The 17350-nt window shown below is 40.3% G+C and overlaps 1 long non-coding RNA gene across 2 annotated transcripts in view; it reads right to left on the reverse strand.

Annotated features, from left to right (window-relative positions):
* Positions 1–516: 516 nt before the first annotated feature.
* The window catches only part of LOC122548065 (uncharacterized), a 125696-nt gene continuing 108862 nt past the window's right edge, over positions 517–17350 (reverse strand). The window contains exon 4 of one of the 2 annotated variants that reach the window (XR_015754198.1): positions 517–1276. This is a non-coding gene — a long non-coding RNA (uncharacterized LOC122548065). Of the gene's footprint in view, positions 1280–17350 lie in introns of both variants that reach the window. The other variant, XR_015754195.1, reaches the window with a different exon arrangement.

Genomic DNA, 17350 nt, shown 5'->3' on the forward strand with positions numbered 1-17350 from the left:
AATGTGGTAGGATTTAACATTCAGTTTGAGAGGAAACAATTGTACTAAACATACATAAGGGTAATTACAAATCACTGAGGGCAGAGCTATCTGGAGTGCACTGGGAAAGGAGTTTAGCAGCAAAATCAGTTCAGGAAGGATGGCAAATATTTAAGAAGAAAGTTCATGGCTCACAACAAAGATATTTCCAGTGAGGAGAGAGGATTTGAGAAAGGGAATAAGCTGAGAATGGATAACCTGGAAAGTTAAGGATAGCATCAAATTGAAAGAAAAAATTTACAACATGGCAAAGATTACTGGAAAGGCCAAGGATCGGAAAAGTTATTAAAAAAACACCAAAAGACACCCAAAAAATAATAAAGAAGATAAACTTCATAGGAAAATCTACACGTAATTTCCAGCCGGAGAGCAATAAAAAGTAAGAGAGAGGTCAAAGTTAACATGGAAATTGAGGCTGGGGAAACAATAATGCAGAACCAGGAAATGGCAGAGGAGTTGAATGATTGATTGATTTATTGTTTCATGTATTGAAGTACAGTGAAAAACTTTGTTTACAAGCAGTACAGGCAGATCATAGTAAGCAAGGATGTACAGATCATAAGGTGCAAAAAAATCTTAGACAGAGGCATTCAGGTTACATTGCACAAGGCATGCGCTAGGCAAGATCAGTATTAGCAAGATCAGCATTATTTGCAGTTAGAGAGTCCATTCATCAGTCTAATAACAGCCAGCAAGAAACTGCTCCTGAGCCTGCTGCTGTGTGTGTTCCAGCTTCTATATCGTATGCCTGATGGAAGAGATAGCAGAAGAGCATTACCAAGGTGAGAAGGGTCTTTGCTGATGTTGGCAGCCTTTGCGCAGTGATGAGCCATGTAAATGGAGTCCATGGATGGAAGATTGGTTTCCACGATGGTCTGAGCTGTGCACACCTCCTTCTGTAGTTTCTTAACATCTGGGGCAGAGCAATTGCCATACCAGGCCATTATGCACCCGGACAGTATGCTTTCAATCGTATATCTGTAAACGTTGGAGAGGATCCTCATGGACATGCCGAATTTCCTGAGTCGCCTGAGGAAGAGGAGGCATTGTGCCTTCTTGACCTGTAACCAGGATGGGAAGTCCGGGACAGATTGTCGGTTATCATCACTCGTAGGAATTTGACGCTCTCCACCATCTCAACCTCAGTTCCATTGATGTAGATGCGGGCATGTTCTCCTTTTTTACTGAACTCTTCGCATCAATTTTCACAGTAGAAAACTCTAATGACATTGCCAAGCTACTAAATAATCACAAAGCAAAAAGAGAATATGAGAGAAATACAATAATTATCAATTGACAAAAGTGCTAGGAAATAATGCAGCCATATATCTGGACCTGATATATACATCCTAGTAGCTACAAACATTATTGATACATTGGTAGGAATCTTTCAAGAACACTTACATTCTGGAAAAGTGCTAAAGGACTGTTACAACATAACACTTTTATTTCAAAAGGGAACAAGACAAAAAGACATGTAACTATCGGCCAGTTAGCTTAATATCTCATTGGGTAAATGTTAGAATTTATGAGAAAAAATGAAATAACAGTGTATTTAAAGTGATCAAGCACAGTCAGCATGGCTTCATGAAGTAAAATTAAACCTGCCAAATTTATTAGAATTCGTTGAGGAGGTAACAAACACGACAGATCAAAGGGAAGAGGTGAATGTAACATATTTGGATTTTCAGAAGGCATTTGACAAGGAACCACACGTCAGGCTACTTTTTCTTATTCATACAAAGATAAGGGAGTCACAGGCTCGGGTAGCACTTATTGCTCATCTCTAATTACCCAGAGGGTAGATAAGAGTCAGGCATATTGGTTTGCCGACATCTGGAGTCCCATGTAGGCAAACCAGATAAGGACAGCAATTTACTTCCCTAAAAGACATTGGTGAACCAGATGGGCTTTTCCCCAACAACCAACAACAGTTTCTTGATCATTAGATTCTTAATTCCAAACTTTTATTGAATTTAAATTTCATCATCTGCCATGGCAGAATTTGAATCCAGGTCCCCAGAACATGACCTGGGTCTTTGAATAATAGTACAGGGGTAATACCATCACCTCTCCTAATTCAGTAAGTTAAAAATCAGACAACACCAGGTTATCGTCCAACAGGTTTAATTGGAAGCACTAGCTTTTGGAGCGCCACTCCTTCATCAGGTGGTTGTGGAGGTTAAGGTCATGCTCACAGAATTTATACCCAAAGGAGTCCAGAGTCATGGAGATGTCATACAGCAAACAATCTTAGATTAAAACTTTCATCTTTTATAATGGGACATGTAAATCCCAGAACTTCTTTTAAATTACAGATCATGATTCATAGCAAATTGCCCAGCTTTCAGGACATCAACACCATACAATCCTGTCACAGCAGCCACTGCAGGACATGTCAGAGTATCGACACGGGTAACACCATTACACATGGGGACACCTCCCACCATAGAAGTGGCAAGTACTCTTATGACTTGGCCAATGTGGTCTATCTCATATGTTGTAGGCAAGGATGCCCTGAGGCATGGTGCATTGGCGACACCAAGCAGAGGCTACAACGAATGAATAGACACTGCACAACCATCAGCAGGCAGGAGTGTTAACTCCCAATTGGGGAACACTTCAGCAGTCTAGGACATTCAGCCTTGGACCTTTGAGTCACCATCCTCCAAGGCAGACTTCGGGACAAGCAGCAACACAGAGTGGTTGAGCAGAAGCTGATAGCAAAGTTCAGTACCCTGGGAATGGCCTCAACCAGGACCTTGGGTTCATGTCACACTACAGGTGACCCCACTCCACACACACACACACACACACTTTCTCTGATATGCATTATGCTCACACATACACCCACCCTCTCACACATACCCCATCACACACACAATGTGCACTCACCCCCACACGCACAACACACATGCACAATCAATCTGTCGCTCCTACATGCACACATGTATAAGTTTATGCGGTGAATTTGTTTTTGCAGAATTATATTTTATTTTGCTCAAAAACTGCATGAATCCAAGTAAAAACCTGTTAAACTATACAGAGAATTTGTCAGTCTGACATAGCATTGGGACACAGAAGACTTCACACATACTGTTTAAAAAGCTGAGCTATCTTGGGAATACAAAGTTAAAAATCACACAACACCAGGTTATAGTGTAACAGGTTTATTTGGTAGCACTAGCTTTCGGAGCGCTGCTCCTTCATCAGGTGATTGTGGAGAATAAGATTGTAACTCACAGAATTTTTAGCAAATTTTTACAGTGTGATGTAACTGAAATTATATATTGAAAAAGACCCGGATTGTTTGTTAAGTTTCTCATCTTTTAGAATGACCATGTTGGTTTCAGATTTTTTAAATACTGTGTACCATGCCTGATGGTACATTGGCGAGACCAAACACAGGCTATAGCAACGGATGAATGAACATCACAGAACAGTCAACAAACAGGAGTGTTCCCTCCCAGTTGGAGAACACTTCAGCAGTTCGGTACATTAGACCTTGGACCTTCGGGTGACCGTCCTCCAAGGCGGACTTCGGGACAGGCAACAATGAAAAGTGGCCGAGCAGAGGGTGATAGCCAAGTTCGGTATCTGGGGATGGCCTCAACTAGGACCTTGGGTTCATGTCACACAAGTGAGCCCATTGCATTATACACGCACACACACAAACACACACTCTCTCAGACCGTCTCTCATACACTCACACATACTCACACACTCTCACAGACTTAAACCCCTTTACACTCACACACATACACACACCCTCTCACAGACACTCATAACACCCCCCCCCACACACACACATACCCACATGCACACATACACATATACATTAGTGGGGTGCATTTGTACTTGCAGAATTACATTTTATTTTGCTCAAAAACTGCATGAATCCGTGTAAGATTCTGTAAATCCGTGTTTTAGATTAGAATCAGTTTGACCATTGTGGCACGACAGCCTCACAAGGAGTTAACACCTTCAATACCTTATCTGGGCCGACATGACACTAATTGTTAAAGAGCACTTGAGAATGAAACTTTTAAAAAAGGTTTGCAATTTACATATGAAAGAACTGAAGTCAACTTGGTCAATCTAAAAGATGAGCGACTTAACAAACAGTCCAGGTCTTTTTCAATATATAATTTCAGTTATATCACACTGTAAACTTTTGCTATAAATTCTTTGTCTTACAATCATATTCTCCATAATCACCTGATGAAGGAGCAGTGCTCTGAAAGTTAGTGCTTCCAAATAAACCTGTTGGACTATAACCTGGTGTTGTGTGATTTTTAACTTTTTTGCACCCCAGTCCAACACCAGCGTCTCCAAATCATATCTTGCAAATGTAATTTAAAAGAAGTTCTGGAATTTATACATAAAAGAACAGAAACCTGGTTATCCCATTATAAAAGATGAAAGTTTTATTCTAAGATTGTTTACTGTATCACATCTCCATGACACTGGACTCCTTTGGCTGTAAATTCTGTGAGCATGATCTTAACTTCCACAACCACCGGATAAAGGAGCAGCACTCCAAACGCTAGTGCTTCCAAATAAATCTGTTGGACTATAACTTGGTCATACAGTCATAGAGTCATAGAGATGTACAGCATGGAAACAGACCCTTCGGTCCAACCCGTCCATGCCAACCAAAAATCCCAACCCAATCTAGTCCCACCTGCCAGCACCCAGCCCATATCCCTCCAAACCCTCCTTATTCATATACCCATCAAAATTCCTCTTAAATGTTGCAATTGTACCAGCCTCCACCACTTCCTCTGGCAGCTCATTCTATACCCGTACCACTCTCTGTGTGAAAAAGTTGCCCGTTAGGTCTCTTTTATATCTTTTCCCTCTCACCCTAAACCAATGCCCTCTAATTCTGGACTCCCCCACCCCAGGGAAAAGACTTTACATATTTACCCTACCCATGCCCCTCATAATTTTGTAAACCTCTATAAGGTCACCCCTCAGCCTCCGACGCTCCAGGGAAAACAGCCCCAACCTGTTCAGCCTCTCTCCATAGCTCAAATCCTCCAACCCTGGCATCATCCTTGTAAATCTTTTCTAAACTCTTTCAAGTTTCACAACATCTTTCCAATAGGAAGGAGACCAGAATTGTATGCAAAATTCCAAGAGTGGCCAAACCAATGTCCTGTACAGCCGCAACATGATCTCCCAACTCCTGTACTCAATACTCTGACCAATAAAATAAACCATACCAAACACCTTCTTCACTATCCTATCTACCTGTGACTCCACTTTCAAGGAGCTATGAACCTGCACTCCAAGGTCTCTTTGTTCAGCAACACTCCCTAGGACCTTACCATTAAGTGTATAAGTCCTGCTAAGATTTGTTTTCCCAAAATTCAGCACCTCACATTTATCTGAATTAAACTCCTTCAGCCCATTGCCCCATCTGGTCAAGATCCTGTTATAACCTTCTTCCCTGTCCACTGCACCTCCAATGTTGGTGTCATCTGCATCCAAATCATTTATGTAAATGACAAAAATTAGAGGACCCAGCACCAATCCTTGTGGCACTCCACTGGTCACAGGCCTCCAGTCTGAAAAACAACCCTCCACCACCACCCTCTGTCTTCTACCTTTGAGCCAGTTCTGTATCCAAATGGCTAGTTCTCCCTCTATTCCATGAGATCTAACCTTGCTAATCAGTCTCCCATGGGGAACCTTGTCGAATGCCTTATTGAGGTCGATATATAGATCACATGTACTGCTCTGCACTCATCAATCCTATTTTTTACTTCTTCAAAAAACTCAATCAAGTTTGTGAGACATGATTTCCCACGCACAAAGCCATGTTGATGATCCCTAATCAGTCCTTGCTTTTCCAAATACATGTACATCCTGTCCCGCAGGATTCCCTCCAACAACTTGCCCACCACCAAGGTCAGGCTCACCGGTCTATAGTTCCCTGGCTTGTCCTTACCGCCCTTCTTAAACAGTGGCACCACGTTTGCCAACCTCCAGTCTTCTGGCACCTCACCTGTGACTATCGATGACACAAATATCTCAGCGAGAGGCCCAGCAATCACTTCTCTAGCTTCCCACAGAGTTCTCGGGTACACCTGATCAGGTCCTGGGGATTTATCCACCTTTACCCATTTCAAGACATCCAGCACTTCCTCCTCTGTAATATGGACATTTTGCAAGATGTCACCATCTATTTCCCCACTGTCTATATCTTCCATATCCTTTTCTACAGTAAATAATGATACAAAATACTCATTTAGTGTCTCCCCCATTTTCTGCTGCTCCTATTCTCTCCTAGTTACCCTTTTGTCTTTAATGTATTTGTAAAAACCCTTTGGATTCTCCTTAATTCTATTTGCCAAAGCTATCTTGTGTCCCCTTTTTGCCCTCCTGAGTTCCCTCTTAAGTATACTCTTACTTCCTTTATATTATTCTAAGGATTCACTCAATCTATCCTGTCTATACCTGACATATGCTTCCTTCTTTTTCTTAACCAAACCCTCAATTTCTTTAGTCATCCAGCATACCTTATACCTACCAGCCTTTCCTTTCACTCTGACAGGAATATACCTTCTTTGGAATCTCGTTATCTCATTTCTGAAGGCTTCCCATTTTCCAGCCATCCCTTTACCTGTGAACATCAGCCCCAATCAGCTTTCGCAAGTTCTTGCCTAATACCGTCAAAATTGGCCTTTCTCCAATTTAGAACTTCAACTTTTAGATCTGGTCTATCTTTTGCCATCACTATTTTAAATCTAATAGATTTATGGTCACTGGCCCCAAAGTGCTCCCCCACTGACATCTCAATCACCTGCCCTGCCTTATTTCACAAGAGTAGGTCAAGTTTTACACATTCTCTCGTAGGTACATCCACATACTGTATCAGAAAATTGTCTTGTATGCACTTAACAAATTCCTCTCCATCTAAACCCTTAACACTATGGCAGTCCCAGTCTATGTTTGGAAAGTTAAAATCCCCTACCATGACCACCCTATTATTCTTACAGATAACTGAGATCTCCTTAAAATTTGTTACTCAATTTCCCTCTGACTATTAGGGGGTCTATAATACAATCCCAATAAGGTGATCATCCCTTTCTTATTTCTCAGTTCCACCCAAATAACTTCCCTGGATGTATTTCTGGGAATATCCTCCCTCAGCACAGCTGTAATACTATCCCTCATCAAAAATGCCACTCCCCCTCTCTTTTGCCTCCCTTTCTATCCTCCCTGTAGCATTTGTATCCTGGAACATTAAGCTGCTTGTCCTGCCCATCCCTGAGCCATGTTTCTGTAATTGCTATGTTATCCCAGTTCCATGTTCCTAACCATGCCCTGAGTTAATCTGCCTTCCCTGTTAGGCCCCTTGCAGTTTAATTTATTAGTCCTACCTTGTCCCTGCTTGCCCTGACTGTTTGAGTCGATTCTGTTCTCAGCTGTACCAGTCTCAGATTGATCTCTTTCCTCAGTATCTCCCGGGGTTCTCCCCCGCACCCCCCTCCCCTTTTACTAGTTTAAATCCTCCCGAACAGCTCCAGCTAATTTTCCTGCGAGTATATTAGTTCCCTTCCAATTTAGCTGCAATCCATCCTTATTGTACAGGTCATTTCTACCCCAAAAGAGATTCTAATGATCCAAAAATGTGAATCCTTCTCCCATGCTCCAGCTCCTCAGGCATGCATTCATCTCCTCCTATTCCTGCCCTCACTAGCTCGTAGCACTGGGAATAATTCAGATATTACTACTCTCGAGGACCTCTTTTTAAATTCCTGCCTAACTTTCTGTAATCTCCCTTCAGAATCTCAACCTTTTCCCTTCCTAGATCGTTGGTTCCAATGTGGACAATGACCTCTCCCCTCTGCACTCTCTCTGTAACATCCTTGATCCTGGCACCAGGGAAGTAACACACCATTCTGCTTTTTCGCCGCTGGCCACAGAAACGTCTGTCTGTACCTCGGACCAGAGATTCCCCTAACACAATTGATCTCTTGGAACCCGACTTATCCCTCGTTGCATTAGAGCCAGTCTCAATACCAGGAACTTGGCTTTTCATGCTACATTCCCCTGAGAATCCATCACCCCCTACATTTTCCAAAACAGCATACCTGTTTGAAATGGGTATATCCACAAAAGACTCCTGCACTAGCTGCCTATCTCTCTTACCTTTCCTGGAGTTAACCCATCTATGTGACTGTATCTGAGACTTCTCCCCCCACCCTTCCTATAACTGCCATCCATCACATATTGTTGCTGATGCAACTTCCTCATTGCTTCTAACTGTCTCTCCAACCGATCCATTTGATCTGATAAGATTCGCATCCAACAGCATTTATGGCAGATATAATCCGCAGTAACCCTTAAACTCTTTTTAAACTCCCACATCTGACAAGAAGTACATATCACTGTACTAAAGGCCATTTTTGCTCCTTCACAATCTACAGACCCAGAAATTAACACCATCTTATTCCTCTACAAAACACTGCCCAAGGTTAAATTAATAGTTATGGCTTATATTTTAAGTTTAATCAAGAGACATATAATCAAGAAAGAACCCACCCTACTCACTACTGCAGCCTTTTTGTTGGACACACTTAAAACAACGGTTATGTGATTTTTAACCTTGTCCACCCCAGTCCAAAACCAGCACCTCCAAGCCAAAACTCAGTTACGTCAGAGTCCATGATGTTGGCAGTAGTAAATTAGCATGGATAGAGGATTTGCTAATGAATAGAAGACGAAATTGGAATAAAAGGGGCATTTACAAGATGGCAACTTGTAACTATTGGAGTGTCACAGGAATCCGTGCTGGAACCACAATTATTTACAATATATATCAGTGACTTGGATGAGGAATGTGAATGTAATATAGCTAAGTTTTCATATGACACAAAAAAATAGATGGAAGGTCATTGATGAAACTAATTAGGACTAGCACATTACTCTGAAGAACTCCTGTAATGAAGTCCTAAAAATGAGATGATTAACCGTAAACAACCACCACCATCTTCATTTGTGTGAGCTACAATTCCAACCAGTGCAGTTTTTCCTGAGCTCATTGTCAGCAATTATTATAACCACTCGATGCCTCATGGCCAAATGCTGCCTCCATACTAACAGCAGTTACTATCACCACATATTTTGAGTTCAGTTCTTTTATCCATGTGTGGAATAAGGCTGCAATGAGGTCATGAGCTAAATGGTCTTCATGAAATCCAAACTGAGCTTCAGTAAATAATCTATAGCCATTTAAGTATCACTTAGTAACACTATTAATGTTATTTTCCATAACTCTACAGGTAATTGGGAGTAGACATTGGGAGGGATTGTTGTGCAGTGGTAAAGTCAATGACCTGGTAATCCAGAGGTCCAGACCAATGTTCTGAGGGTGTGGGTGTAATTGCGACCAGCCTGATGGGATTCAAATTTAACTTAATGAAAAATCTTTAATTGGAAGCATGTCTCCATAATGGTGAATATGAATCTATCATTGACTGCTGTAAAACCCCATTTGGTTTACTTATGATCTTAAGGGGAAGAAATCTACCATCCTTACCTGGTTTGGACTACTTGAAACTCTAGATCCATAACTATGTAATTGATCCTTAATTGCAATCTGAAAGCCACCCTGTTCAAGAACAATTAAGGACAGGTAACAAATGCTAGCCTTGCCAGTAACACCCTATACTGTATAAGAGTCAAGAGAAAAGAGACAGGAGAAAAGAGAACGCCAGGAGTGGAGGAAAGACGTGTGGGCGGCACGGTGGTACAGTGGTTAGCACTGCTGCCTCACAGCGCCAGAGACCCGGGTTCAATTCCCGCCTCTGGCGACTGACTGTGTGGAGTTTGCACGTTCTCCCCGTGTCTGCGTGGGTTTCCTCTGGGTGCTCCGGTTTCCTCCCACAATCCAAAGATGTGCAGGGTCAGGTGAATTGGCCATACTAAATTACCTGTAGTGTTAGGTAAGGGGTAAACGTAGGGGTATGGGTGGGTTTCGCTTCGGCGGGTCGGTGTGGACTTGTTGGGCCGAAGGGCCTGTTTCCACACTGTAATCTAATCTAAAATCTAATCTAATAACATCGATGGGACAGTAATTGGTTACATTGGATTTGTCATGCTTTTTGTGGATAGGACATAACTGGGAAATTTTTCATATTTCCAGATAGCTGCCAGTTTCTTGCTTTATTTCACTGATTAGCAATGCTCAATTCACATGCTAATAGCACTGCAAACATGATTTCGCTGTTAACAGTGTTCAGGCAGTTAGTCAATAAAAATGACTAGGGATGAAATTGGATTTCAGTGGTAGCACTAAGCAGTGATAATGAACTAACAGATCATTTACACCCTGCCAAATTTTCTTTTCCATTGACAGGAAGGAGAATACTGGTTAAGGATTGGTTAACCCGGTTGCTTCCACTTTCATCTGAATAGTATGATGAACAGTTTGGAGAGGAATGCCTGTTCCTTTCAGTTCCCGATACACAAAAGGGAGGGTTTTTTTGGTAACTGGGGAGGAAATGGGTTTTACATATATTTTGTTTTGATAAGTAAGAAAAATAAACATCTTTTCTTTCTCCTTGGATTTTTCTTGCATAGAAAAGCAAGATATGCTTTGCTCTTAAAACCCCAGTAGATCTAAATTATTCAGATAGTTCCCAGTTGCAGAAAAAATCTCTGAAGCAATATGAATATGGTGAAAAACATTTGATAATAAAATAAACACACTGTATATTTTACCAATATAGATGCGTGTTTTTCCTTTTAACACTGTGCTGCATTTAAAATCAAATCTTTCAGTCAGTTTAATTTTCCCAGTGAGTGCTATATATATGCAGCACCACAGCAGGAATCCCTCCATTTCACTTCCCAATAAAAACAATTCCATTCCTTTAAGAACCCAGCCAGAAAGCACATCAAGAATGAGCAAACCAAATAACTGAAAGTGACATCAGTTCTTTTTGAATGTGCCTTTTTTCTGGACCCCAGCATTGAATATGCTCTGAACATTTCAAAACGCTCGATGTGGATAAATGGCATGTCCAGTGCAAAAAAGGATAGCCACACAGACTTCAGCAAGGATATTTTCAAATGTAACTCAGATAGATATGAGTGTACAGGGATCAAACACCAAACGTTATTAATGCATGACACTTTCACCAGACAGTGTGATATTGTAATGATGAGCCTGCAGATAAGGTGTGAGTACTTTAAAGCATTTGCCCATACTCCAGAAATGTGCTACTGGAAAATAAATCTTTTATATAAGTAGCCACACATCATCAGCAGTGATTTAGATTCAAAACTGCTCTTCTGGTTTTGCAAAAGCCCATGGGCTTTGGTCATTTTTAAGAACCCAAACTGTATTTTACACCAGTTTTTAGCCTTGAAAAATGGTTGTTTGCAAGGATACAAGTGCCCAAACTAAAAGTATTGGACAATGGAAATCCTTTTGGATTTGCTGGCAGAGTGTAGTCTAAAATGGATGCTCATTTTCCCTTTATTTTATTGATAAACCTATTTAAGAATGGGGATATTCACCCTCCAACAGAAGTCTCAATCACTCAAGACTTGAAGCTGATCATTGGCGACTGAGAACCAGTTCTACAGTTAAATTTAATTTGTCTTTTTTTTTAAATGAATACTTGCTGATTTTTGTGCTTGATCGTTTGAGAGGTGATGTTGCTGGGGACACCCTATTATGTGCATTAGATGTCCAGATCAAACATAGCATGGGCCAATTATACAGTTACACCTGTCATTATGGTTTGTCCCAGGCTGCTTTTTAATAGCCTGGCATCGATTTTATGCTTACCTTCCATATGGACAGTAGTCTCTGTTCCCATTTCCCTTCATTCTGTTTTTTTAATTCGTTCAAGGGATTTGGATATTCCTGCCTTTTTGAACTGGTATAGTCTTTGGGTTGTAGGAACACCCTCAGTGCTGCCAGGAAGGAAATTCCAGGATTTTGACCCAACAACAGTGAAGCAAGAGCAAGTCAGGATGGGAGGGGACCTTGTAGGTGGTAGCGTTTCCATGCACCTGCTGCCCTTTGAAATGGTAGAGCTCGTAGCATCATGTAGACACTCCTGCCACTGTGCGTCAATAGTAAAGGGAGTCAATGTTCCGCATGGTGGATGGGGCAACAAACAAGCAAGTTGCTTTGTCCTGAATGGTGTCAAGCCTCTTGATTGTTGCTGGAACTGCACCCATCAAGACAAATGGAAAGTATTTCATCACACTCCCGACTTACGACTTGTGAATAGTGGATAGGCATTGGGGCGACAGGACGGGAATTACTTGCCACAGAGTTTCGAACTTCTGACCCACTCTTGTTGCCATAAAATATACATATACAGCTATTCCAGTTCATTTTCTGATCAATGGTAATCTTTAACCACTTAACCAGCATTGTTAAATGTTGACATAGTTTTTGCTTCAAACATTTGCTATGTCGAATTCACTGTCTAAAAATACCTTTTGCCCTCTGTACAAAATGGTTTAAATTTAATACAACTACGTCACCTTGCTGTAGACATGTTATGCATTAGAAACAATCTGTTTCTATCTAATCTGTCCCATTAATTCATATTGTGAAACACTTCTATCGAAACACAGAGGGCATGGAAGCTTTAAGGGAATTTGATAACAGGGTGAAGTGGATAAAATATGGCAAATGGAAATCAATGTTAGTGAGTTGGTATATTTTAGTAAAGTAGAAATAATTATTTTTGTATGGAGGAAAGTTTGGTAATGTGGAGTTTGAGTGATTTTGGAGTCCAGATTTACAAGTCTTTAAAAGCATCACCTTCATTGGATAAGGCCATAAAAAATCTTATTGAATTCTAAGTTTTACAATGAAAGGTTGTTGAGATTAGGGGTTTGTGATCACAGTTACCTAATATAGGCAGTTGACAATTTGTAAGTCATTTTCTATAGCTTATTGAGCTTGTTAAGAAGCAGCAGTTTAGCTATCTCAATTAATAATGTACTGTGTACCATTGTGACAACCAGGGACAATTTACTGATACCAGAGGACAAACAGACTGTTGCCGTGGAATGTTTCGGTTTTGTTAAAATGGGCAGCATCCTGTTACCTGGCTGAGGTGTTAGGAAACTCTTCCCTCAGTCTTTCTCCTCTCCTTCAAGTCGACTTTCCATTTGTCTTATGAGAACTGCTCAGAGAAGACAGCTGTCTGAGGGTCACTCAAAGCTGCTTACAAGGTGTTTTTGATGAGAACCTTCTGTTTGAGCATTTTTTTGTTATGTCATAGGGTCAGGTGAATTGGCCATACTAAATTGCCTGTAGTGTTAGGTAAGGGGTAAATGTAGGGGTATGGGTGGGTTTCGCTTCGGCGGGTCGGTGTGGACTTGTTGGGCCGAAGGGCCTGTTTCCACACTGTAATCTAATCTAATCTAATTTCTAGGGGTGGGTAACTTACACAATTGACCACATGGGACAGCTACTCATGACGCTAGATGATCAATGTCTCCTTGCCTGCCTTCATGCGAGAGGTGGTTTGCCATTCTTTCTAAGAATAAATATAGAGGAGCCTTGATTATCCGAAGGTCACGGGCAGAGGGCATTTCGTTCGGTTAATCGAATGCTGGATAAGTTAGTCAAGCATCGGGAGGTTCTGATCTTGCCAGATAACCTAAAATTTGGATAATTGAATGCTGGATAATTGAGGTTCCTCTGTACTTCTTATCTTTCAAAGCAACAAACTGATAACAGGTTGTATTTGGCACCAGATAAATTGTTGATGATAGTTCACTGGGTTTCATAATTCTACCCTTTGTTCTGAAAAGTTTGAATTGTGGAAAGTTAATTACTGCAGTTAAATGAAATCTCATGCTGTTCAGTAAATACTGGGAAAATGCAGTTTTTAAGGGACTCCCAATATTCAACAGATATGGAATATGGAAGTTGTAATGTAGTGGTGAATCCTAGTAAGATGTCCCACAACTTAACTTGGTAGAGTACTGGACATCCTTCCACCCTTAAAAGAAAGGAAATTCCATTTTAAAATGCAAGATAAATATGACACATACACACTAAGACACATCCATTAATTCATTCTTTATACAGGACTGATGAAACTTCTTTTATCTTTGCTCTCAAATTCCTAAATTGCCCCAGCAATACATTATTGACAATGCATTTGTTATTACATTGTATTTCCAGCAATGGTAATGGTTTTGATGCGAAAAGGTTCAAGGCGGAGGCTTGCCCCTATCTTCTCAAAGGCAACTAGAAACAGGCAAACAATGCTCACATTCCAAAAGGGAATAAAAAGAAAAATTATAAATTTGAATTCATACGGTCCATTAAAATAATTTTGCATTTCAAATTTTACATTTTCTACATAAGTGAAGGGGTGGATATCAGACTTGCTTGCAATCATGATAGATATACACTTCAAAACATTGAAAAGCTAGTAATAATCCTAAAGTCCCCTTTTGTATTGTATGGTTTAATTTCCTATAAAAGTATCTCAATGGTATCATCTTGTAATAAGACCTACCTCCAAGTCTTATTGGAAGACTTAATGGCAATAACATCAATTACCATTTTAGAAGATTTAATAAAGTTAGGGCAGTCAACGCCAATTCATTCATTTGAATTATCTTCAACTTCTCCAATTTTTCATGGCAGTTTGCTGACCATACCATCTTTGCCTGCTTTGCAGTTGTCATGCAGAAGCTAGGCACATACTTGTGATAAAACCAGCACAGTTCCAGAAATCCCATGATCTCTTTTCTTTTTAGGATCAGGCAACTCAGAGTTTTTACTTGCACCACCCTTGCACAACTTGCTCTGTGATAGATCTAAGTAATTTACTTATGGTTTTCATAGAATCCCTACAGTGTGGAAACAGGCTGACCCTCCAAAGAGTAACCCACCCAGACCCATTCCCCTACTACTCTACATTTACCCGTAACAAATGCACCAAACTTACACATCCCTGAACACTGTGGGCAATTTAGCACGGCCAATTCACCAAACTTGCACATGTTTGGATTGTGGAAGTAAACCGGAGCACCTGGATGAAATCAACGCAGACACAGGGCAAATGTGCAAAGTCCAGTTGCCCAAGGCTGGAATCGAACCCGGGTCCTGGATGCTGTGAGGCAGCAGTCCTAACCACTAAGCCACCGTGCCACCCTGAAAGTGAAATCACTTTTGACAAGATTTATTACCAAGCCAACTAACTTTAAATGCTTAAACAGGTATTCTATTTTTGTTACATGGTCTTTGCAGGTGTTGTTCTATTCTATGGTATCATTTAAATAAATTACACACTTTGGTACTTCAGCTGTGACTTGATTCTTAAGTCTTTGGAAAATAACTGGGGCATTTTTAAACCTGTATAGTGTAATTTGGCATTGATATAATCTATTTGTTGTAACAAAAACTGAAATCTCTTTATTGGTTACTGTAAACGGCACTTGCTAGTATCCCTTCGATGGATTAGTTTTAGAAACATGTGAGACAGTGCCAACACCATCAATACAATCTGCTAAATGAGGAACTGGGTATAAATATGTTTTTGTTACTGAATTTACTTTTCCATGGTCTATGCAGAATCTAGTCAACCCAGTTAACTCAGCAACTCAGCAATCGTGATCCAACCAGCCAACTGTTTTAACTAGATGCAAACAACTGATTTTCGAGCATGTATTGAATCTTCCTTTCCAAGCAGGCTTGTTTTTTTATGGATTAGGTGATAAGGGTGTTGTTTTATTATATGGTCTGTCCATTTTAATATCACATCTGACTGACATAGTATATCCTGGTGTATCTTAAAGAGGTTTTCTTATCTTTCCTAACCATATGAATTGCTTGATATTTTCATATTGGCTAGTTGAATTTAAGGAGGTACACTTTTTCAACTGTCTACCTCTCTTTTTATCTCATTGTCTCTGTCTCTGTTCCTTCATTACTCTTACTGCCTTACATACTTACTATTTCTTATCTTCCTTTCTATGTTATATCATTTTAATATAGTTTTGTGACATGACTGATTCTTTTCCCTGATATCTGGAGTGTCTTCCAGATAAGTCACTTTACTAACTCTCCTAACTACCTGTGTTGGCTCCTGAATCTCACTTTCAGAATAACATCTACTTGTGTATTATTTTGACCTCCAATGATTGAGTTCATCTAGCCATTGCTCTGGTCACCACACACAGTCAATACTGGAATTTGTTTCTGTATCCAATCCCTTTTATTTCACTCAAACTTTCTATGATTATAGAATGAGCTATAAATTACACTTCAGCCAATTCATTAGCTAGAAGTAAGTCAACTCAGCCCACCTGTAATTTCTTAACAACTCTTGCTACCACTGCTCGAGACAGTAAGACATGCTCTGCTTTTGTTTTGTGCAATGGAATGGAGATATATTTTCCACATATCCTGGATACTAACACTTAGGCTTTGAATAGGCACTCTGGAGTAAAATCTATGTCTTTCTCCAGCGAAAGTAACTCTTGCCCCTTAACATAGTTATAGATTTAGCAGTATTATTTGATGAAAAATGGGTATAATTTCTTTTGACAAAAAGCCATTATATTCGTTATTCACCTTCCCTGCACAGTCGATAGTTTTTAACTCCAATGTACTGGTTGTAGTAAAACTACAATTTGATCTGTTGCATTTTTCATGTGAGTTCCTTTTTGGATTTACTCTTACAAACTCCAGAAAGTCCCATAGCTTTCAGACATAACATGCAACATTTTGAACGACGGTGTCTCACTTTGTTACAATGGAAAACTTTCAGCCCTTGATTTTCACTTCCACCCTCAGTTCTGAGGAGGGGATCTAGGGCATTCCCAGCTGCCCCTTCTTTAACCTGGTCCTCAATATGGGTTCAAATTACAAGTGGTAATGAGTTTTTAAACCTTTTGAAGAGAATCATTTCTCTGAGACCTTCATTTTTGGTTTTTACACCAATGCCTCATGCACCTGTCAAATCACTTTGTTCTACACTTTCAAATGTAATGTAGATTTGCCCAAGAGTTTTTCTTTAGATTTAGAAACCTTTGCCTGTACATTTCAGGATGTAACTCATGCACACCCTGAATAGCTTTTTTAGTTTAATAGTCCATAGAAAACTCTCCTGTCAGTGATGCATAAACTTAATAAGTCCTTCCTGTCAATTTGCTCTGGATTGACATTGCCCAATTTTCCTTTGAGCCCTTCATTGATTTTGTTACTCTCTTAAAGGCACCGCAGTCTTACCAGATCATTGACTGCTCTCTCATTAGAGGGAGATGGCTGAAGGTTGTTTCACCTGATATGAAGAATGTA

The sequence above is a fragment of the Chiloscyllium plagiosum genome, unplaced genomic scaffold, assembly GCF_037043375.1.
Source record: "Chiloscyllium plagiosum isolate Xiang-an unplaced genomic scaffold, Cpla_swu_hap1 HiC_scaffold_3, whole genome shotgun sequence".
Lineage (NCBI taxonomy): Eukaryota > Metazoa > Chordata > Chondrichthyes > Orectolobiformes > Hemiscylliidae > Chiloscyllium > Chiloscyllium plagiosum.